This window comes from Mustela nivalis (genome assembly GCF_964662115.1).
Source record: "Mustela nivalis genome assembly, chromosome: 3".
Classification (NCBI taxonomy): Eukaryota; Metazoa; Chordata; class Mammalia; order Carnivora; family Mustelidae; genus Mustela; species Mustela nivalis.
In genome coordinates this window covers 81,011,223-81,035,118 of record NC_139022.1, presented here as the reverse complement: position 1 = coordinate 81,035,118, position 23,896 = coordinate 81,011,223, and the positions used below count along the sequence as shown (strand labels likewise).

General features: G+C 42.5%; 1 long non-coding RNA gene across 1 annotated transcript in view; it reads left to right on the top strand.

The window, feature by feature from the left end:
• Positions 1 to 10,622, top strand: part of LOC309861758 — a 197,387-nt gene extending 186,765 nt beyond the window's left edge. Inside the window, exons 4-5 of the long non-coding RNA XR_014310180.1 lie at positions 5,631 to 5,689; positions 9,611 to 10,622. This is a non-coding gene — a long non-coding RNA (uncharacterized lncRNA). The remainder of the gene's footprint in view (positions 1 to 5,630; positions 5,690 to 9,610) is intronic.
• The last annotated feature ends 13,274 nt before the right edge of the window (positions 10,623 to 23,896 follow it).

The following is a 23,896-nucleotide window of genomic DNA, read 5'->3' as shown; positions in this document are numbered from 1 at the left end:
CATGAAGTGACTTCTGCAGAAAAGAATCCGTTTTCACCACCACTCATCCCCATTAGAAAGAAGAAAAATGAACCTTGTCTTGGAAGGAAACGGAGGTTTCCACGGGCTTCTCCGAAGGTAGAGACACTGAAGTCACTGGTTGGCAGTCACCAGGACGAGGCCCTGCCTGGATTTACTCCCATTGAACCTACGTGATGAGCTTGTCAGGAAGATAAATGTTAAGCAGGCATGATACAGGGCCCCAGTTTCTGGATGGATGAATGTGCCCCAGCAGCTGCTCAGAGGGTGGCAGGAGGAGGCTTGTCAAGAGTTCCCAGAAAGCAGCGCTCAGCCTTCTCCCAGTCTGGGGCCCCTGCTCTAGGGTCAGCTCCCCAGTGCTCTACCAGAAGGCTTGGCCACTAGCCATCTGGCTACTGGAATGGCAAGGCAGGCCATGCCTGGCCCTGGCTCACACCAGTCTTTGCAAAAAAAAAAAAAAAAAAAGAAGAAGAAGAAGAAGAATTACCTTATAGGAACTCAGAATTTTACTCTTGATGAATTAAAATGTGCATTTCTACCTTGGATTCATATACATCCAGAGTAAGGGGCCAGTTGTTTCTATGAAACTGGAAAACTGAATACATTTGTCCTATAGTTAAAATTCAAGAGAGGCATCACAGCAGGGAAACTCATCCTGGGACTAGGTTTTCATTCTTTCTCGCTCTGGGGGTGAGAGTAGGACTGGGAGGGAGTGATTGTGCATTCAGAGAAGGAGGACAGTGTGTGGGAAGGGTCAGGGAAAGAGTTCCCTCTGTGTGTTTCAGAGGATGAGACAAGCTTACAAAATATCTCCTCTTCCCTGTCCCAGAAGGGAGGCGGCCGCGCCGTATTTTTCCAGTTAAGGGAAACCCATAAGTGTTCAAGAAACAGCCTGGAACAATCAGGGTTATCATTCCCGGCTGCAACAATTGGAAGGGAGGGAGCAAGAGGAGCCATGCAAAAGTAATTAGGCAATTGGTGAACACAGCTCGGAACCTGGAGTCCCAAGTCTTAGCTGATAAGCATGACACGAATGCTTTCTGGGTCCCGTGGCATGGAACACAGCTTTGATACCTGAGAAGCATTCAGACCTTGCTCTTCTGAGGCATCAACTCAAAGCCAGTAAAATCCACCTGTGATTCTTACCCAGAGAAAACATGCTTCCCACCTTCCTTGCTGCCCTACGTGTCCTAATTGCCATTTGCATGTTTTCTTTTGAGGAATTGGGCTCTTGGTGTTTCAGGGACTTGGCAGAAACCATGAAAATAGTTTTACCAGTTGCTGCATCCTGGTCACTCAAGGGTGATATTAAATCTGAGGGCGGTTCATGCTCTCTGGAGAAATGAATCTGAGAGATAAAAGTCTTTTTAAGCCCTACAAGATTTTCTGCTTTCAAGCATTTTGATGTTTTAAAAAACATTTCCCTTTCCCTCCTGTCGTGGCATTGATCTTTGCATCCCAGCAGACAGATGGAAGACAGGATCTGCACGGGGATTTCCACTGGAAGTAGGTCTGAAGGAAGAAATCCTGCATTCCCACAATATACTGTTCTCTCATGCCCTTTGGTCAGCTCTTCCTCCAGACTCTTGAGTCTTGCAGCAAAGCGTCATGGAGAAGAAGAAAAAAAAGAAAGAAAGAAAAGAAAACTAGGAAAATCAGTAGATTTTATTAATTTATCCTTTCTGAAATGGAAATTGAGTCCCTCACTTAGCAATATTAGGTCATACAAAAGAAACAGAGGACAGAGTCTCAGGTGTATTAGCATCTAGAATATATTCCTACCATTTAGCTGAAATGCCCTGCACCTGTTTCTAAACATCCCACTCCCACCTATTTTTCCAAGGTCAATGCCCCATTCTCCACCAAGCTTCCCCTGGTCTTCCAGTCCCATGAGTATGAGACATGTCACAGTGTCCTGTGTAAGAGAATATACTCTGAAACCAGACATCTTGTATTTCCCTCTCAATAAAGCCACTTGGCATCTGGGCAACCCTGGGCTACTTATCCTTGGCCTGCACTTATTTATTATTGAGGACTTGGTGCCATAGAAAGCCCTCAGGCAGAAAGAAGCCTAATAGAGTCTCCATGCTTGAGGTGGGGAGCTGTCCACCTCAGCTGTAGGGGAACCCAAATGGCATGTCATCTGAGGCTGTGGTGCCTTCCTCAGAAGTCATCTTTACTAGATAACAAAAGGAAAAAGGCAAACAATACCAGGTTAATAGGAAAGAAAGGGTTAACAAAGAAAGCTGCAGTTTGATTCAGTTACCAGAGAAAATACAAAGCACTCATTTTTCACTTAATTGTAATATTACCAACACAAAGAAAAGGCAAGGAGAAAATTAACTGCAATCTGTAATCAAACTGTGTAGAATACTGTTGTTTGAAATGTTATGATCCGAAATATCTGTGACAATAAATTCAGACATTAGTGGTATAAAGATTTCACCTCCAGATTTTCCTTTCTCTGCTTTGGATTTTCTACCCATGCTTCAGCCGTGGATGTCCATATGCTGGCCACCTCCATGGGGCTTGGGCCTGCAGAGTGACTCATGAAGCCAAACAGAAGGCACGCGTGTATTTACAACCTAAAAAAGGTTTGAGGTCTTCAGGGTTGAAAGACTCCGTATAATTACTAATTGTCATCATAATACAAATATGTCTGGAGAGACAAGTCCAAGGGAGAAGTGGGTTTTCATCAAGGACCAAGCCCTCGCTTTCATTGATCAAACACACATTGTAGATTTCCTGGCCCAGCATGTTCACACCCCAGCATGTGCGGTCCATCTGGAACACATGGTCAGTGGAGGCAGACAGGCTATGGAGCTGCTGGGGAAAGCGACCTGGATGCCAGGCCTGCTTCCACCCACAGCTCTGTGGCCTGGGACAAGTGGCCAAAGTTCTCAGAACATGTGGAATTGTGAAGGCGCTTTACAGAGTGAGGAAGGGCTATGTCTCTCATGTGCTTTGGTCAGCTCTTCCTCCAGACTCTTGAGTCTTGCAGCAAAGCAAGGAACTGAGACAGTGAATTACAACTTCTAGCTGCCTGAATTGGGATGCTCACTTTGGTCACCTCCCTGACCCTTTCATCCCATCTTCAGATACATACGCTATACAAATAAAAGCAAACATTTGAAAAATGTCAGTTTTTCAGAGGGAATTCTTCTTCTTCTTCTTTTTTTTTTTTCAGAGGGAATTCTTCTTAACCTACCTTGCCTTAAGTTCCACGTCAGCTCTGAGCAAACGGTTAAGTTCCCTTTTTGTTCTTATTTCAACCATCATTGCCCTCATCTCCTACCACAGCACCCTTGTTGAACACCACCAGTGTACAAAGCATTGTGCAAACTAATCAATAGGGACACAAGGGCTCACAGTCATGGTTCTCAAGAGGATTTTGTTGAAAGATAAAAATCTTCCATGTAAATAGAGAGCTAAGGACATGAGGCTTCCAGGGCTAGAGACCAAGCGAGGGGCCTGAATAGTTGGTGCAGTCATGTGTTTGAAATGCCCTCCTTGTGTATAAAGCTAATACCCTCTGTTTGAACTCCATTTTCTTCCACATTCTTCAGAACCCCCACCAACCACCCCCTATCTCTCCCGTCTATACAATCAGTTCCTCTCCTTGGATATTTTGGATCAGATTAAGATGTTCACGTACCGGGGTGCCTGGGTGGCTCAGTGGGTTAAGCCTCTGCCTTTGGCTCAGGTCATGATCTCAGGGTCCTGGGATCGAGCCCCGCATTGGGCTCTCTGCTCAACAAGGAGCCTGCTTCCTCTCTCTCTCTCTCTGCCTGCCTCTCTGCCTACTTGTGATCTCTCTCTCTCTCTCTGTCAAATAAATAAATAAAATCTTTAAAAAAAAAAAAAAAGATGTTCAAGTACTTTCCATTTAAAAGAAAATCCTCACTGCCCCCTAATGGCTCCTCCAACCACCCCCCTTTCCAGGCTAACACCTTGAAAGAGTCACCCCCGTACTCTCTCCATCCCTTCCCTTCTCCTCAACCCTTCCAGGCTGACTGCCACCCGGAGACAACTGCCCTTTTAAGGCTGAGCAGGGTCATCCTGCTTTAAAACCCTAAGAATAGTTTGCAGTCCTTGTCCTTCCTGACCTCTCAGCAGCTCTTGACATTCTTGCTCCCTCCTTCCTTTCATTCTGTTTTTTTTTTTTTTTAAAGATTTTATTTATTTACTTGAGAGAGAGACAGTGAGAGAGAGCATGAACGAGAAGAAGGTCAGAGAGAGAAGCAGACTCCCCATGGAGCTGGGAGCCTGATGCGGGACTCGATCCCGGGACTCCAGGATCATGACCTGAGCCGAAGGCAGTCGTCCAACCAACTGAGCCACCCAGGCGTCCCCTTCCTTTCATTCTTAATCTTTTTTATTGATATAGAATGTAATGTACAAAAGTGCAAAAATCATGCAAGTTCATAGATGTTCATCCTTCTAAGCCTACATGATAAAAAAAAACATCACCAGTATCATAGAAGACCCTAACCTTGGTGCCCTCTTCCACTCATTACCCTTGCTGAGAAGTCATCACCCATATAGGGGATGCTGTGGGGTTACCTCCAGAAATGAAGCATTCATTCCCAACCACCTACTGGGAATGTTGGTGGCCAAATCCTCTCAGCTTAGTCTCCCTGCAGACTTCCTCAGGATAAAGGGACCCTTACTCAGGTTCACGCACCCTCCTGAGGGCATCATCCATCCAATTCAAAAGAGCAGTTTCAGAGCTCCTTTTCAGGTTAGCTGAAGACTTTGTTGGCAGCATTATCATGATCTCCTTGCTCTGCCCTAGGCACCTTCCTTCATTCCCTCACAGGCACTGACCCCCAGAGCACTCCCGACAAAGTTTCCGGCACGTAGACCTGGGCTTCCTAGGCAACTGAAGCTACAATACCACTAGCCTAACTTCCAACTTCATGGATTGTTCCATGTGATTTCAAGCTTTATAATGAACGGAAGCATCTACTCTTTTCTGTTTTTGTTGTTGTTGTTGTTCAACATCATGTATATGGGATTCACAGGCGTCATTTTGTACAAAAGTAGTTTGTTCTTTTTGGTGTGGTTGAGTAGTCTTTAAACACACCTTGGCACATTTACATTTTCACTCTTGAGAGCATGTTAGGTCTAGATGTGGTCTAATTGCTGGTTCTTACAAATAAGGCTGCCAGGACATATCTTTGGGCACACCTATGGTAGAATTTCTGTTGGTGTGATCTCTAGAGGTGTAATTTCTGTTATATAAGGTATATTTACATTCGGTTCTAGTGGATATTGCTGAGGGGTGCACAAAGTATTTGTACAAGTTTATTCTCTAATTAGCAAACCATGAGGGTTCTATTTGGATTTGCCATCTGGAACTTTACAGAAAAACTTGGCCCATCTCAAATCAAAGCCAAAGAATGAGAAAAGCAGGAAGGGGAAAAAGAAAAAAAAAAGGCCTAAGAGAGAAAAGTACCTGATATGTCTTCAAATACTGGTAAGAACACTAGTTTGTCTAGGTAGTGGAGACTGAGTGGAAAAACAGGATTTCAATCATAGCTTGGCAAACTTTTTCTGGAAAGAGTCAGATGATAATCTTGGGCTTTGTGGGCCTGACGCTCTTGTTGCAGCTCTTCCATGTTGCCCTTACGGCTCAGAAGCAGCCACAGACCAGAAGTGAAACATGAGGGTAAGTGTATGCCAATAAAACTTTATTTTGGAACCCTGGATTTTTGATTTTATGTCATTTTCATGTTGTCACAAGATAGTATTCTTTCGATTTTTTTTTCCTGCTGTTAAAAATTACAAAAATCTTTCTGAGCTCATGAGGTAAACAAAAACAGGTAGTGAGTGAATATGGCCCATGGGCGACAGTTGACACTTTCGGTAGAGTGTGGAGACCTCTATAAAAAACCAGAACTTCACTTGGGAAGCAATGTATTTAGGGTTTCTAAGGAAGGGAAAATTTTAGGAAAATTGAGGTGGAAGCAGCACTCAGGATCATCTGGAAGGAAGGAGATCAGAGTGGGGCAGCCAGTCAGGAGATGGTCCGGACAGGCCTCATAAATACTAGTGAGGGTCTCTAACCTCACAGGATGAAAGAGTTGGGTGTATGCAAGAAGGTATTAGGATGAAGTAAGACAAGGATTTGATGGCTGGTGAGAGAAAAAGAGACAAACGTCAGTGACTGACACCAGGATCTTGAGCATGGGAGACTGGGTAGATGATGATAAATTGGGAGATGGGAAGTCTCCGTCTTTAAGGTGTGGGCCCTGAGCCAAAATGTTTGAGCCCAAACCTGGCTTCCCAGCCCACTAGCTGTAATCTGTTTCATTCTCTGTAAAATAGAATTAATAATAACACCTACTTCATTAGGTTGTTAGGAGGGTGGAATGAGTTTGTATATATGAAGTGTGTGGAACAGTGTCTGGCACATACAGGCACCCAACAGGTGTTAGCTTTTATTAATCATATAGTCTCACATAAAAATTGCAAAATGAAAGTTTTAAAGATAGGAAGCAAGTTTAAGGGAAAAAAAGATATCTGGATTTAGGTGGGTGAGCCTCAGTACACCTTGGGCAGCAGACAATCATAGAACGGAAGCTCAGAAGGGCCAAGAAAAGTGCTAACGATTGGCTGGGTGTTCATAAAGAGAGCAGCTTGATTCCATGGAGGCAGATGAGAATACTGTGAGGGCAAGGATACAGATAGAGAAACATGTATGATGGTCAAGACCTCAAGCTCTGCTTAAATCTCTTCTCTGTCTCTTAGTAGCTGTAAACCTTTGGGTGGGTTACTTAGGTCTCTGGTACCTTAGTTTTCCCATCTGTAAAATGGGTATAACCATAGTACTTACTGCCTGGTGTGGTTATAAAGATAAACAAAGTAAATGTGAGGCCCAAACAAATCCTGCCACAAAATGAGTGTTGGGTAAGTGCTGGCCTTGATTACTCTGAGGACATTAATGGGATCTAGAGGACAGAGAAGAACCCGGTCAGGAATGACTGAAAAGCACAGAGGAATTTGCCCATCGAGATAGTCCTTATAGAACTTCTTTATCTCTCTGCCTACTACACTGCTTTAGGAGGAGGAAGAATGATCCTCTGAGGAAAACCTGAGCAACTCCTTCTTTAAGATCAATGGGCAGAATCCCAAGCTTTCTACTTAAATGCTGTTGACCTAAATCTGCAGGATGACAGTGTCTCTAGGAGCAGCCCCTGGTGCATTTCAAGTGGCATGGCTGGGCTGGCTAGAAAATCCTCGGACTTACATAAATCTCCTCCTTACTGAGGCTTGCAGAAAACCCCCGAATTGCTCCTTTTCACTGCAGGGGGAGGGGCTGCTCCCTCATCATTTCTCAGAAAGTATCAGCTTGGCCTCCAGCTCTCACATTTAACTCTCTATCCCATCAATCAGGCTCTCATACTACAAAGTTGCTCATCTACTAATCCATACTGAGTGAGGCTTATTTCTTTTTAAGCTTCTTAATTTGCTGCTTGGAAAATTACTTTGGGTGGAGGCAATTAGTCTTGCCTATTTTTGAGGAGAAAATTGCAACCTGGCCCACTCTGACTGTGTGGGTCAGGGATTTCTTCAGTACTCTGTTCCTTCCTTCTCTTCACTTTTTCTCTTAGCCCCTATTCAAATGATCTGGTGCCTTTAAAATTCCAAGATGATTTCCTGGTGCATATTTAAAATTCATTAAGGCAATACTTGGCAAAGGAGAAGAGCTTGGGTATGAGGAATACAGGTGACAATCTTCCCAAATAGGATTGGCTTCAGGAAGGTTTTCCTTGGCCTTGCTACCTGGTGTGCGGGTTTTGGTGTGTGGGTTTTGGGGTGTGTGTGTGTGTGTGTGTGTGTGTTTTGGAGTGGGGTAGGGGTGGCAGTGCCTGGGTACAGACAGGAGGTATACTTAGAAAACATTTTAAGCTTTTCTTAGTAATTACTGCCTCTCTAAGGCCCTCCCGGTCATTCCTGGAAAAATCATGGTACAAATCTCTACTAGGCCAAGTAAAAAATCACCGTAGGGACATGGTCTTAATTTGGAGGTCACCAGGAAGTGAATCTAGGTCCTGTAGCATCATAGTTGGCCTTCTCCACTTGTGAAGATAACGGTACTAGCCAGCAGCAGCCTCTGCCTCTAGTCTTTGCCCATCGCAGCCACAGATACACCATGACAATAGAGCCGACTGCCCACCTGTACATTGAAGCAACTGCTTGGCAGAAAGACAGTTTTTGTGCCCAAACACCTAGTAGTGGGGAACAGAGTTGCAGTTCATGTTTAGACCAAGATTCTGTTGTTCTGGGCTCTCAGGATTCCTAGGAGGTAATTCTCCACCTGAGACATGTTCACTCCAGACATGTGGTAGATTCTCTGACGGCCCCATTAAAGGACATGGGATAGGGGGTCTTTGGGTATCAAATCATCTTTACCTTTCTGAAGTGGAAGGTCCAGGACCTACTAGAATTATAGAAGATGGAAGTAAGCAGGGTCCAGAAGACTTGATGGTAATAGGATTTGTGATAACTTTAGGTAACACCCAGCAGTTCTATCCTCTAAGGAACCCTAAAGTATGATTTCAGTGAAGCATGTTCTTTCCTCCTGGCCACAACTCCTTGCCCTTTCCCCTGAGCCTTGTTTCTGAGAGTTTGATTTTTGGTACCTGGTCCCTAAGATTATGAAAAAACCATATCTCTGATAGCCCTCAACCAGTCCTTGAGAGCAGAAAGAGAATCTGGCCTAAAAGTGGGCACCTGAGCTTCAGTCCCCAGAGATTTATTTTCTTAAGAGTACAGTGTTTATGTACCTGGCTTATGCACCTGGCCAGCTTAGTCAGTAGAAGTGTGACTCTTAATATCAGGGTTGTGAGTTTGAGCCCATGTTGGGGATAAAGATGACCTAAAATTTTTTAAAAAGAGAGAAAGAGAGTACAGTATTTGCTATTGACTAAAGGAGAGAGAATAAATGTGTCCTCTATCTTTATCTGCCGGGTATGTGAGAATGCTATTGAATTGTAATCAATAAGGACTATAGTCTCAGTGAGTGGAACAGCATTTTCTCCCTGAATGGATTATTATGTGTCTGGAAATCAGTGGGAGCATTATCCTTACAGGGACTGGGTCTGGATTCTATAATACTTGGAGTGGTTTACTCAGTGGAGTCCTTCAGTTATACAATTAAGTCTTCCCCACAGACCCATCCCCCGACCAACATTCTCACTCATAAGTCTAATGCTGCTTTGTCTGAAGGATAGCAGATTTGCTTTCATTTTCATTTGAGTTTGAAGTGGGAGGTTGCAAGGGTGAGGTCTGGACTGTGAAAGTAAGTATAAGTTATAATTATATTTCTTCACATTATGCCTTTGATTATTCTTTGATTTGATGGATTGCACACCCCCTACTGCACACACCAGGATGCTTCTGACAAAACTAAATACATATATTTTCATTAACCTTCCAAGCAATGTCCCAGAAATACCTTTGAGAAGTCTCCCAGTGTTACATGAAAGTCTCTCTTGCTAAATTGTTACCTCAAAGCCACAAAATGACTATTAAGAAATTAAGAAATACATTCGAGAAGTCTTGCAACATTTCTCTTCCAACACAGAGACTTTGGGGGTCACTGTGTGGCCATTTTGAGCAAGCTGATCATTTGCTTTATGCAAATATCAGAATGGACTAATGATTGCCTCCCTGAGGTGAATCTTCCTTTGACTGACTGAATGAATATGAAAATCAGCAATTTATGGGGCTTGTCATGGTGATGACCTAAGGGTCACCATACCTGAGTCCAACAACCACTTCTGTGTTACATGACCACAAATAAAATCACTTCCTGTCTACATGTTCATGACCATAAGATGAGAAACAGAGAATTCCCCTTGTTCCCAAATATGGAGACTCAATATTCGGATCTGGTAGGCTGGGATAACTGTTTTTAAGGAACAATAATGTTAATAATGATTATTATTATTAGCATTCATTTGCCTTGAGTTGATAGGCATGGAGTATTTTGTTTTGGAGGCTGAAAGTGGAGGAAGAACATTGAGAGGGCTTGTACATTTATTTGAGTTTTTCAGTGCCTTCAGCTCTGAGAGAGCGTGAAGAGACAGGTCACATGGAGGAACACTCGTTATCTGTTCCTCAACCCTACCCTTTGCTGCTGTTAAGCAACCTGCAGACTGGGGTTAGAACAGCAAGTTAAAGAGCTGGATTTCTGAGAGACTTGTGAGACTCTAGGCAAAGACAAAGCTACTTTAAGCCTCAGAGTCCTTGATTTGAGAAGAAAGCCAGTGTCCCCATTGCTACATGGAACCTGGCCCCTTTAACACTGAGGAAACAGCACTTCATGTGAACATGAGCATTTTCACACAGCCGGGCACATGGTTGGACAGCAGACAGTGGGTGCAGCTGAGGCACAGAGGGAGTCCACAGCTCACAGTGAGGGACAGATTATGGCTCATACGCTGCCCCCCCCCAAAACGGGAACTTCTCTTTAGGATTACTAAGAAATACCTAGGAACAAAACACTTGAATGGTGGAAAACAAGATTCTTCATAAGCAAGTGGGGAAAAAGGAACTAAGAATTATAGATACCGTTGTGATTTCATTTGTAGCTGCAGAAAATAGTAGATCAAAATTGTTTTAAATATTTTAAACTAACAATACCAAAGGTTGTCAAGGATGTGGAGCAACTGAAATTTGCATACATTGCTCTTGGCAATGCAAAATGGTAGCGTCATTTTGGAGGGGAGTTTGGCAGTTTCTGATACACATACATATAACCCAATCCCATGCCTCCGTGTTCACCTGAGGTGAATAAAAAACATGTGTCTGCACAAAGGCTCATAACAATCACTTTCCAGTGTAGGGGGGTATCTTGTTAATATTTGGTTATTTTTTTTAATGCTAAAATTGTTCTTTAGATAATTTTACGAGCAACTCTGGACTTCTTGGTTTTTTACTCCTGTTTCTTTTGGAAAACTAGAATACATAAAATGGAGCTCTTCCATTGGCATTAATATTATAATGAATGAGAAAAGAGACTGCAGACTCTAAATTGGTACATAGTATTGCTAGGTAACACATCTTCCCACCTGTATCCTGAAAAAGTTCTAGGTTTTTAGATGATGCGTGCATTGTCATCTCTGAATCTTCTCAAACCTTAGTAGGATAATTATGATTCTCACTTCCTTTGATTTTTCTTTCCCATTACTTTTACATGTCGTTACATGTCTAAATATTTAGAGCCATCTCTTAGTGTTCTCCTGGAACGTTGGATTCTCTGTAGCTACTCATCTTGACCCCTGACATCTTTATATGAAGAGAACAGTGGTCAAATCAGCAATCATTACTCTTTGATTTAAGAGGAGGTCAGACAGGACAATGAGCTAAAAGTCAAGGTAACAAAAGAACTGAAGGCTATAGCGGGTTCTCTTCACAAGTGAGTGAACTTGATTCTTGCTTACTGAGATGTGAGGAATATGGGGCTATTTCAGGAATGTCAGCAATTTTGCCCTAAAGCAACTTTGATCTTGTTGCCCCTCCTCAGGCTTGGTCATTAAAGGAAAACCTAGAGACCCAGGGCTGCCTGTTAACAGAGTACCACTATTCCTCGCTTAAATTGATCTCCTCCTATTGTTCTCTTTTCCTGGAAGGAAAAGCACCCATTCTCCCAACTTCCCTCAGAAGAGCTCCAAGACCAGGGTTGTTGCCCCCACTAAGAGGAATGCCTTTGAAACTAGTCAACAAAAGCCAGAGGAGGAAAACTGAAGGTCCCAGCCACAACTTCCTCAAGTGGTAATTCCGTGCTGTCTTCCCCAGCCCTTGGGCGAATCCCAGCAGAGGTGGCATTTCCTGGGGCTTTAGGAAATTTCTTAAACAGGGGAAAGGGGGAAATTATGTATAATTTCTATTGTATCTAGTCACAAAAAAGTAATTCTGTTTCCCACCCTTTTTTGCTTTTAAGCTTTGAACTTTTAATAGTGGCAATTAATATGAATTAAGCCCCAACAATGACATTTTATGCTTCATTCCTCTGGAAACAACTGGTTTATGAATGATTAGTCCTACTTACCTCCTAGAGGAGTCTGTGGGAGTTCTCTGGATGAAGAAATCCTCCCAAATTCTCATGTTTCCCTATAAGCAAGGATCAAAGCAAGAATCCCATTGTCTCTGTTTTAATTCTGTTTCTCAAACTATAACATGATCAGGGTCCTCTTTCGTTCAGATTTTTTCCACATATGCCTGAGGTTTAGGATCTGTCATCTACAAGGTTTAGAGATTTGCATGTATTTTATTATGTTTTCAAAAATTAAGAGGCCAAATTCCCTCAGAGCAATTACTAAGACTTGTTTAAGAGTCCCTCACCTTAGGAAAAGAAATCGCCGGCACACTTGTCCAAACAAAATGTGTGCCAGTTTTCTTTATTTTATAATCTTATAAAAATGTTTTACTTACACCATGGGATTCTGAACATGTTTATGAACATTTTCCAAATGTCTTCAAGTCCGGAGTTGGGAGCCCAGTCATTGTCAGCTGATGAGTCTGGGGGAACCATTGGAGGGCACGATAGCACTGGGTCGGCTTTCCTCCTCTCTCCCCACTCCCAGGACACTGTCTCCTCAAGATTCTCTGTGCCTTTATGAAGTGCTAGCAATGCTGTACTCAGTGAAGAGCCATTCAAAGGAAGGGGAAAGAGGGTACTGAGCAAGATTTACTTATCTTTGGGTGACTTAAAATATACATCAGAATCCAGCAGCATTTCCAGCCCACTTTGTTGAAGCTCCATCATCTCATTTCTTAGGAAGGATTGGGGAAGCGTTCAGGGCGATGCCACCTGGAAGCTAATTCATACACATATTGATGGAACTCACCATGGCATTCAGACTTACAGCAGGCCCCCAACTAATAAAAATGTGTGTTTACAAAACAAATACATGTGGCAGTAATTATTCCATTTACAAAGTGTTCATCTTTAGAATTTCTTTACATAGCATTTAAAGGGGAAAGTAATTTACCTAAGTTCAAACTACACCTACAGTTTTATGAACATACTTATGGAGCATACAGTCTCCATTCCCTTTCCTCCACTTCGACCACGCCCACAAACATACACACACACACACACACACACACACACACACACACACACACCTGTGCACATATGCTTAAACTTACCTCCCAAGCAAGTAGAGTTATAAGAATAAAATAAAGAAGGACCTTCTTGCTCTTCTCTGGTCATTCTGCCTTCCTCTTAGAATTGAAATCTGATGCATGAAGTCTTTTAGATTTCCTAGTCCAGTCTTACTTTATGGTTGAGAAACCAAGACCCAGAGAAGTTCAGTGATTTGGCCAGAAGTCACAGAGTTCATTAACAGAGGAGCTGAGACTAGACTCCCAAGCTATGAGCCTCTTATCTACAGCCTCTGGTCCTTCCACGAAACTCTGTTTCCATACCTGGGCAGACAAGCGCTTCTTTATTCGGAGACCTATAGAGAAGATAGCTTTACAGCCTGTCCAAGAAGTTCATTTTCCAGTTTCAGTTGTGCACACTCAGCCTGAAGCCTTCCTCTGACTTTATCTTAACTATTCAGAACTGCCCAAGTCTTAAGAAAAAAGGTCATATTCCAGACAGAGAAGGTAACATTAAGGTGATCACTGGTCAAGGCAGCATACCACTTCTGCTTAAAATGGGTAATAACCTAACCCTCTAGGTTTTGTGTGTGTGTGTGTGTGTGTGTGTGTGTGTGTGTGTGTGTGTGTGTTTAACAAGGCTGAATATTCTAAATTTTTCAGCTTTGTCTCAAAACCCTATGTTTTATTCTTTAATTATCTTTATACATTCCTCAGAACCCAAACTACATTCTTAACATCTCTCTTGAATGGTGCAGCTCAGACAGAGATATAGGATTGTAAACAGGCCCACTTGGTGGTGACCCTAGAAGAAAGGTAGCACAGACTTACTCACAATTTCAGCCGTTTTGCTTTATAAAATTTTAGTACTTTCCTTTGATTAGAAGGAAATTTCCACAAGATGAACTTATTTCTTCTTCTTGGCAAGTATGCTAAAGCAGTCATTTATTTGGGGCTATGACCAAAAGCATGCAGTTTCCATCATTATGACTATTGTTGCAGCAAACTTTATTTTTAAACTACTTAATATATGACTTCTCAGAGGCCTGATTTGTCTGTTCTTTGAGGTGGAAATATTTGTCACAATCTTGTTCTGCTGCCCAATAAATCAAAATGTTGAGCCTCTTGTAATAAAAATAGTTGCTTTGAAGTATAACCTTAAATGTCTAATTTCCTACCAGTAATAATGAGGCTTTATCCAGCCATTTTGGGGGACTGAGGTTTTTTCTTTCTTTCTTTCTTTCTTTTTTTTTTTCCCCCTCCTCTCTTCTTTTGTTTTTCTAACATGTGGGCTGTCTAATGACAGGATTTTGTATTCCAGATGTTTTGGCGAGAGAAGCAGTAAGTGACGGGTACACATCTCAGACTTTCATACCACCCAAGTGGCTGTTACATCACTGGCCAGGGTGAGCCTATCCAGACTATCTCTACCATGCCTCCCTCCCTTTTAGTTCATCTAGCAAACCCTTTAGTTATCAACACAAAATAACAGAAATTCTTTCATGCAGCCATTATTACACAGACATCCCAAGAACGAGTAAAAGAGTCTAAAACCACACAGAAGTTTCAACCCATGTGGTTTTAATAAGAAAAAAAGAAAGAGATGGTTTAATTAAGTAATAAGACTAGACTCCCTGGTGGTTAATAAGGTAATTTGCCACATGATTAAAGGTATATGCAAGTGGAATTTCTGTGGTAACATTCTCACTCAAATGGATGCTTTTTGGAGACTGGGATTGTTAGTCACTTGAATACTATGACTCTTTTGAAACAGGAGAAGAACAACAACAAAGAGACCCTTTTGAAGTTCTTTCACCCTTATGCAATCTTTGCAGAAGGACAGAGGAAACAGAGAACCATATATGAGCACCATCCAGCACCATGGGCACCCCTTTGTGTTCTTGGCACCATGAGGCTCTCCAGGGGCAGAAACCAGGTCCTGCTCTGATTATTCTGTGGAATGCATGAGCGCATGTGAGGGCTTGGTGCAGAGAAGCCTCCAGGACCCAAGCTTAGTTTTAAAAATGCTTCCATTTGTTTATTTACCACCTATGTTCCTGCTTCTTCCTCTCTTCTCTCCACATCCCTCCAGCATGTCTCCATTGCTTCTTGAGGTCATTTCTCTCCCTGGGGAATTCTTCCTCAGGTTTGCCAGAGATTCAGGTGACAGGGTTGGTGTAGCTGGGTGAGCAGTGACAACTGCTCAGTTGGCAGCGGTGGGGACACTTGTTCCAAAGCCCTCTGCCAGACGCCTGTGTGCTGGCAAGCTAAACTGTACTCCCAGAATCGAGGCTCTTGGCTGCTACAAGCCGTGTGACCCCCAGGAAGCACTTCTTCTTTTTTTTTAGAGATTCTTTTTTTTTTTTTTAAAGATTTTATTTATTTATTTGACAGAGAGAAATCACAAGTAGATGGAGAGGCAGGCAGAGAGAGAGAAAGGGAAGCAGGCTCTCCGCTGAGCAGAGAGCCCGATGCAGGACTCGATCCCAGGACTCTGAGATCATGACCTGAGCCAAAGGCAGCGGCTTAACCCACTGAGCCACCCAGGTGCCCCGGAAGCACTTCTTCTTATTAGTTAAATGAGGGCAGGATAATTCAAAATACTCTATAAACTCCAAGGTGCTATAGACACAGGTCAGATTTCTGTCATTATCTTCTCTCCATGGCATCTTCCATGTGTCCCCAGGGGGTTTCTTGTCTTGGGGAAAGAAGGACCCTGCCAGGTCTCCTAGTCTGCCATTCTTCATTCATTCATTTATTCATTCACTTTTTGGATCCATATGTATTGAGTTGGGGCTGTTACGGTGACTGGGATTGCAGAGTCCCTGCCCTCATATAGCCGACTTTCTGGGAGACTGACAGACAAGAAACAAGAAAACAGCTAGGATCACTAGAAAGCATAAGAAATGCTTGGAGAAAATGACGAGGCTGATGCAATGGGCAGTCAGTGGGGTGGAAGCTGCTGTAGGCAGGAGGTCAAGGAAGGCCACTCAGATGTGGGATTTTCCCGCTGGGGTGCCCACATTCAGAAAGGACGAGCAGCATAAAAAACAGCAAGAAACCTATTCCAAGGAGAGGGGTGAGGCCTTCTCATGTGAATAGCTGGACAGTGAAGGAACAGAAAAGTGGCCACTGTACCTAAGACAAAATGAATCTCTGAGATAAAGTCGGAAAAAGAGGCAGGGGCCAGGTCATGCAGGATCCTGCAGGCTAGTGTAATAAGTGCACACTTTATGCCACGTGCTAGGGGGAGCAGTTAGAGGTGCTCAGCAGGAGTGCAGCATGACCTGACATACGCTGTCAGAATTTCACTCTGACATGCGGAGAATGCACTTGAAGGGTGTAAGACAGAAGAAGGAGATGGAGAAGGGAATATTGAAGTGGTTCACAAGGACAACGAGGTAACTCAGATGAGGAAGAAGGCAATGGACAAAGAAGTGTAGAAACACGAAGTATAGTTTGAAGGCAGAGCTGAGACGGATTACAGAGGGTCTGAGCTTACGTACGTCTGTGCACATTAGCCAGACGGGCTAGATGGTGGGTGGGCTAGACGGTGGGCACAGTGGAAGAGGAAATTCCAAAGGGCTCTGTCTCGTGACCTGTTCTCTAGGAAAACTGTGTGCGCCTCCCAATCAGCCCCCTCCCTGTCTTTTGATACAGAGAAAGAATGGGCATCTCTCAATAAACCAGCTCCTGACCACATAGGGCTGGGTAAATGGAAATCAATGTATTGATTCCCTTGAAAGGGCACAGGAAACCAACATGTGTTTCAGGCACAACATCCTCTTGTTTGAGGCTGACCACAGATGTCTCAGTTCGGGTAGTGTAGTCTCTGTCCAGCCAGAACTGAACTCAGACGTTGTAAAAGCACTTGGGCTTTTCCTAGACAGCCTAAAGTCAAACAACTACAACTGTAAAAACATGAGAATTGTAGTCCTCTGCTCATTCTCTCTCTCTCTCTCGACCTTGTATTTTGAAGTAGTTGCAGATTCACAAGCAATTGCAAAGATATGACAGATAGTTCCCATGTACCCTTGACCTCATTACCTCAGCTGTTACATCTTGCTTAACTCTATCATGATATTAAAACCAGGAAGTTGACACTGATACATTGTATGTATAGTTTTGTTCCATTTTATCATATGTATACATTCCTGTAAGCAGTAGCACAATCAAGATACGGATCACCACAAAGATCTCCTGGCACCAGTATATCACCAGTTTGAGTGAAGTGTAGAAATCTTACCTCCCTTTAAGTCCCCTTGTCCTCCCCACCTACTGCCATGATTTACAATATAATTGTCTCAAATATTTCCCCCACATACATTGCAATCCACCTCAGACAATGTTATGCCTTTTGCTTTGACTAACAAATATAATTTAGAAAACTAAAGGAAAGTCTATTTTATTTATTCATATTTTTACTCCTGCTTTTTTCTCTCTTCCTTCCAGATGTTCTAGAATTTATTCCTTTCTGTTTTAAGAACTTTCTTTAGCCATGTTTTCCAGGTAGGTTTGTTAACGACAGATTCTCTTGGTTTTCCTTCATCGAAGAATCCTTCTCTTCCTCAAGGATAATTTCACAGGATATAAAATTTGTGGTTGACAGTTCTTTTCTTTCAGTTCTTGAAAAATGTTTTGCTACTTCTTTCTGCCCCTTTCCTACCCCCTCCCCTGTTTCTGATGAGGAATCTACTGTCATTCAAACTGTTTTCCCTGTATTGGTAAAATGGCATTTCTCGTTTGTTGCTTTTCAAGATTCTTTGTTTTTGCTTTTGGTTTTCTGATGTTTGATTATGTCTTAGTGTTGATTTCTTTGGATGTTTCTCATTTTTTGTCAATTTGGGGTAGTTTTCAGCCATGATTTCTCTGGGTATTTTTTCCATCTTACCCTCCATCTTACCCTCTTTCTCCTCACTGAGACTCTGATGACATGAATGCCAGATCCTTTGTAATAGTCCCACAGAACCCTGAAAGGTTCTGTTCATTTTACATTTTTTAGCCTATATTTTCTCTGTTGCTCAGATTGGATCATTCCTATTCTATCTTCAAGTTCATGGGTTCCTTCTTTGCCCTCTCCATTCTACTGAACCCCGTTACATTTTCAGTTTTTTTAAATTGTATTTTGGTTTCTAAAATTTTTATTTGGTTCATTTTTTTTTTCCTTGCTGAGACTTTTTCATTGTTTCAAGCAAATTCACAGCATTTTTGTGATGGCTACTTTAGAATCCTTGTCAGATAATTTCCCCCACACATGTGACATCTCAGTGTTGGTGTCTATTGATTCCTTCTGTTCTCTTTTAAAAAACTTTTTGCTCACTATTCCATTGTCAGAGTGATTCAACCATCCCTTGCTCTAAGGACAACCATTTATGTAAGTGTCCAGATTGTGGTTAGATTTTGGGGGGGGGTGGAGTTTTGTTGGGTTTTTTGTTTTTGGAGGTTTTTTTTGTCTTTACAGGCATTTTACAGTGGTTAGGACCACAGACATTAGGGTCTGCAGACTCCGGCTCAACTCAGTTTTACCACTTGCCAGGTCTGTAATCATGGACAAGTTACTCAACTTTTGAGCATTAATTGCTTCACCCATAATTGGAATACATTTTTTACTCATATCATAACATTTGTGGGGGAGAGGAGGGAAAAGAAGGAACAGGATAAATAGATGATTTTTTTAATTAGTAAAAACTGTTTCACCATGTTTGAGAAGTAAGAACATTGAAACAAAAATTTATTATGAAAGATAACATACCCAGAAGAGCATATAAAACATGTATGTACATAAAGAAATGAAGAACCCCAGTCAAAAAATAGAATAACCATGATCACAAGATAGAAGATTGCCAGTACCTCAGAAGTATAGCAGCTAGATTTACCAAAGAAAATTTTAGAAACTAAGGGGCACCTGGATGGCTCAGTGGTTAGCATTTGACTCTTGATTTCGGCTCAGGTCATTGCCTCAGGGTCATGGGATGGGGCGTCAAGTGAGGCTCTGCGCTCAACAGGGAGTCTGGTTGAGATTCTCTCTCTCCTTCTCCCTCTATCCCTCCCCCAGCTTGTGTACTCTCTCTCTCTCAAATAATAAATAATCTTTATTATTTATAAATAATAAGTCTTTAAATAAATAAATGAATCTTTTTAAAAATTCAAGCATTTCATTTCTAGCTTTTTTTCTGAGCATATTTTAAGAACAATATTATAGGCAATATAATATTCCTTTGTCTACATATATGGCTTCTCACGAAGATCATACTAGCTGCACCTGCCACCCAGTCTTCCCAAGGCCTTTCCAGTGGTCCTGTTGACAGTATGAACCCAAAGAGGTTTTGTATGTGACATAAGATCCTTCCTTTCTCCAAAGCTCAGTATTATTTTTGAGACCTCCCAGCATACCTTATGTTTGTTCTGAAGTCTTCTCTGCATATTTTTCTCTTAGTCCATTTAACGGGTTTCCAGGTTCTAAAAAATCACTGGAGGACTGTGCTCTACTGTTCACTCTTCATGAGATCCAAGGCCCTGGTTGGCCCCTCTGGTACTGGGTCCCAACCCAGAGCAATACTCTAGGCAGATGTAGGGGTATGCTGCTCTTTCTCACTCTCTTGGATACCCTGGGTCTCTCAGGGCAGCACTTCCCATACTTCAGTGTGCACACAAATCAACCTGGGATCTTGTTAAAATGCAGATCTTGGTTCATGAGGTCTTGCATGGGTCCAAATGCTCCTAGATGAGGCTGATGCTGATGACCCCAGCACATGCTTTGGGTAGCAAGGCTCTAAAAGTTCTCTGTGAACACGGTTCTGCTTAAGCCTTAGAGCTCTGCCCAAGGAGGAACCCAGGTAGATATTTTTATCTTCCCCATCCAACTTGTCTCCTTTTTCCCCTTCTTTCTCTCCCCTTCAACATACAGATTGATACTTAATGGCTACATATTCCCTCAACTTAACCCATAAGCCTGACTCTTGATTTCGGCTCAGGTCATTGCCTCTTTGTTTTTTTTTTTTTTAATTTATGATTATTATTTTTTTAGTAATCTCTACATTCAACATGGGGCTAAAACTCACAACCCCAAGATCAAGAGTCGCATGCTCCACTGACTGAGCCAGCCAGGTACCCAAGCCCAGATGTGTCTACATAGCTCTTCTGCACCCCCCCTTCAGATGCTCTGTTCCTAATTCACATTTCTTCCCCCTCTTTGTTCTATTGTCACTTTTTCTTGACCCCCGGATTCCCATAATCATCATAGGCACAGAAGTTGAGTTCCTCTTGGTCTATTGCTGTCCATCACCTGATGGCTTCATCTTTATATCCATAACTACCCCAGAAGTTGTGACCCTAACCAAAAGCAGTTTTCTCTCTTAAAGGGATTATTTGCTAGCACTTAGAATAATTATTTTCCTAGTTGAAAAACACTATTGAAACAAACATATTTACACATAAAGCTTTGTCTGCATTTCTGAATATTTCCTCTTCAGGCTAGATCACTTAGAGCTACAGCTACGAGATCAAAAGTATGAAAATCTTGAGCTTCTTAATACATAGCAGCTCCCATTTTTCTTTCAAGGGGCCACACTGTCTAACACCAAGTCCTTAGGGCTTCATTTGTGGGGCTCTGAGAAACAGAAAGATACTCCTTATTTCCAAATAGTTTCAAAACCTGTTCTTTCTTGATAACTAAAATCCACTTCACCCTGCTTTGGTTATGAGCACAGAGGATGCTCTGAAAATATCAGAGTCACCATTACCAAGGCTAGAAAGCAGACACCATAAAGAGGCATTAATGTTTTAAGTGAAAGCTTTCCTTCAACGGGGGAACCCCTCTGTGAACTCAGAGCGCCAGCAAGTGTGGGTGTATATTTGTTGGGGTTGTGTACATAAAGATGAGGAACAATGTTAAAGGGTGGAAATTTGAAACTTGGAACTTGTTCCCCCAACTCTCCCCACCCCACTTCACATGAAGCAAGAGACCAGGAAGGCATTACTGTGGACATCAACCTAGGATGGCAGAAAGAAGACAGGTCATTGATGGAGGCTAGGAAAGGACCACCACCTGCTCACGAATTTTACACAGTTCTGCTTTTCCCAGTCGGAAGACAGCTAAGGATCCTCTGGCTTTCTTTGTCTGTAAATGCCAACTCCCCCAGCTCCAAAGGTTCTTGGACTCTAAGGGACTGTGCCAAGGAGGTGACAGAGGTGCTTTCAGAACTTCCCAGACTCCTTGGGAATCACCCCACATAGAACCGCTTCTTTCCTTGTTGCTTCACCGAAAACCCAGGATCTCTGTGAAAGGCTGCCCTGTCCAGTCCTGATGAACACTCGTGGTTCATCAAAAGTAAATTGTGCAAATGAGAGCACACAAAAGAATGATTAATAAAATTTAGGGAATCAAAGTGGCATCAGGAGCTGTACATTTTATAGAGTCTGCTCATTAAAAGAGAAAAACAATGAGCCCTCTGACCGGAGCCACTCCCTTGAGGCCAGCCACAGTGGATCCCACAATCTATTATCTCTGTGCCTCATTTCCAATTCGAATGGATGCCACCTGTCTTGTTTTGGCCTGCCATGGATGGTGTTTTCTGGTTTAAAAAGCAGAAAGAAAAAGGCTCATGTTGTGCTTTTTACTTAGCCGGAGTAGCATCTGTTCTCATCCACAACAGGGCTGCTGGCTAAACCACAAAGGCCAGGATTTTTTTTTTTTTCCCCAATGATTTTTAAAATTCCCAGTAAAGTTCCTATCACAGCTTTTTGAGAATAATTTTTGTCTTACATCTTTAGGCCCTTGGCTGAAAACAATGGGCATTTGCAGACCCCTTACCTACCCAGTTCTAGGCCATGGGGTGATGTCATCACCTGATTAATACATTATTCATATGCATTCAGTCTAGGGACCTGGAATTTTTCAGAAGTTGTTTCAGTTCCCACATGTGAAAAGATGGCTGCTAGCAAAATACTTTCTGAAACACCCTTTATTTTTAAAATTAATCTTGTTAGACTCATTGTAAAAAAACAAAAACAAAAGAAAAAACACATAGCCCTTGGTGGCTTAGTTGATAGGACATTGGTTCACAATCAGTCTTTGTGTTCATTTTAATTCAACAAAGATGAATTAAGAAGTGATTATGTGCAAAACACCTTATAGCCCATGAGATGTGTAAGCTGGAGTAGTATTAGAGAAACAGAGAATTCTAGAATCACATGATATTCTAGGATCACTGGGGGAAAATTGCCCACCTTTTCTTACCTAACATCTTAGAAAGACAATATTTCAAAGTGGATAGCCAAGGATAGACTGGGGTCCCTTTCCCTTCTCAGCTCCTCAGTCCCATTGCTGTGGTGTCTGAATAACTGAAGCTTTGCGGCCTCCTTTCTGAAGCTCACCAGGAAGATGGATGTTACAGTGGTCTTTTGATTCACTCGGCAAGATGATTCTTCTCAGCTTTATCTTGAGAAAAAGGTAATAGTTTGGTACCCAAGTATATTTTCCTTGGGGAAATAGGAGCAAAATATGTGCCAGACTTTTCTTAAAGAGACACTAGAATACCAGGGTATCCAACTCTGATGGAGATAGGCAAGATATGAGTGGGAAGTAATGTCAGCAAGAACAAGCACCAACAGAAATAAAAGGGCTAACATAAATCATTGTCATTAATGGATCACCTGCCATGGAACAGACAGAGAGATGTGATTTCCATTTTATTGGTGAGAAAACCAAGGCTCAGAGGGCTGAAGACATTGGCTCAAGAAAACAAAGCCAGTTAACATGGTAGTAAATAGCATGGGTTTTGGCCAAAGACTGACTTGGGTTGAAAATCCAGCTTTGTCACTTACTGGTTAAGCGATTTAGGGCACAACACTGAGTTTCTCTCTGTTGTTTAATCACTTCTGATGCCTTATAACAAAGAATCTGAACTTTTAAAACTCCACCCCCTCCCTCTTCTCCTTCTGCCCTACATTTGGGCAAGATGACCAGAAAGCCTGGGTGCTGTCTTCTGTGGGACTGGCTGGAAATTTAAACCACGCATGGGGTCCTCACTCTGGCCCCACCACCAAACCATAAAAATACCATGCTCATCTCCTTTCTCTGCTCTCTCAAGCCATTTTTGGACCTGCTTGGGACACCCATGCTCTCCCAGAAAGCCTCCTTATATTAGTTAACCCTTTTCATACCCTCTTAGTATATATGTGGTATCATTAGTCTTAACATTCAAACCGAATTTTAGGTACGGTCTATTCTGCTTCAGGGTGTCCAACCCTCAATTCATTTTCCTCATCCTCTAAGTTGTTTGTGCCCAGGAAATCTGATCTGCAAACCATCCTCCTCCTCCTCTCTTGCCCTCTGGCTTCCCATGGGATCTCATCAGCACAAGGCATGGATGAGAGATCTGGGGAAGAAGAGAGAGAGTTTGAGGCACTCCTCCCTACTTCCTCCTTGATGTTATGGCCCATTTCTGGCTGTCACAGCATGCGTCTGTGACATCAGCTCCCACCACAAAGCCCTCCTCCACATGCTAGTGTTCCCTGTCTCCTCCTTTTGCCCTTTCAGCACTAGAGTTGGTAATAGTTTACAGAGGCTGCAGTCTTCAGTGCCACATCCGCCATTGTTGGTTCTCTTATCCTTGCTCCACCCCTGAAATAAGTCTTTTTATTAAATGTTCCTTATTGGAACCATCTGAATTCGGTTCTGCTGTCTGCCAGGACCCTGACTGATCCACAATCAATGCTTTGGTCTTCTCACTTATAAAATAGAGATGACTAATAATAC